This window comes from Wasmannia auropunctata, unplaced genomic scaffold (assembly GCF_000956235.1).
Source record: "Wasmannia auropunctata unplaced genomic scaffold, wasmannia.A_1.0 LD336088.1, whole genome shotgun sequence".
Classification (NCBI taxonomy): domain Eukaryota; kingdom Metazoa; phylum Arthropoda; class Insecta; order Hymenoptera; family Formicidae; genus Wasmannia; species Wasmannia auropunctata.
In genome coordinates this window covers 3585971-3586696 of record NW_012026802.1, presented here as the reverse complement: position 1 = coordinate 3586696, position 726 = coordinate 3585971, and the positions used below count along the sequence as shown (strand labels likewise).

The 726-nt window shown below is 34.2% G+C and overlaps 1 protein-coding gene across 1 annotated transcript in view; it reads right to left on the bottom strand.

The window, feature by feature from the left end:
• Positions 1–726, bottom strand: part of LOC105448371 — a 5701-nt gene that overhangs the window by 2460 nt on the left and 2515 nt on the right. The gene's annotated exons all lie outside the window — the stretch shown is intronic.

The window sequence follows — 726 nt, the reverse complement described above, 5'->3', positions numbered from 1 at the left end:
TTAGACGTCTAGCTAGATGCGTCTATAAACATATTTTAGACGGTCGAATAGACATCTAATAGACGTCTATCCGATCTTACGTTTCTCCCTGGGTAAGTCGAACGTAAGGGGAGTCTTTTATATTCCACTGTTCCAATTTTCGCCTCCTAGAAGTTACTTACGCTTCTGTCACTCTTCCTTTACGTTCGACTTACGATTTTTATTTTCACCAAAGTGCCTGTGCATTTCATTACATTCTCCAAGTTATGATTACGGATACAGCTCATGTGTAAGCTTATTGACGTATATAAGATCATTGTCAAAACTAAGCTGATTAACACGTGGCATTGCCAAATTTTGTGGACATGTATCCGCAACTACTAATGGTAAAGCAGGGTCCGAAGAAAATGCTAGTATGTGTGATATGCTTGCACCGTTTATCAACAATCGTTTACACCTGCATCGAATAAACTCAAAGAGACGTCATCTGAAAGGCTTCAGAAACTAGAAAAACTCAGTTTATTTTAATGTCAAAGAATTACAATTTTTGCAAACAAATTAAAATTTGCAGAGAAAAAATTTTTTTAATGAGAGGAAATAGCTTTGTTATATAATTTTTTTATCTTTTTAATATACAGTGTCCCAAGACACCTGAATACCATGAAAAATATAAGTTTTAGAGAAAAATGTTTCAGACAAAAGTTATATGGTTCGAAAAGATCTATTTATTGATCATAAGATCGGAAG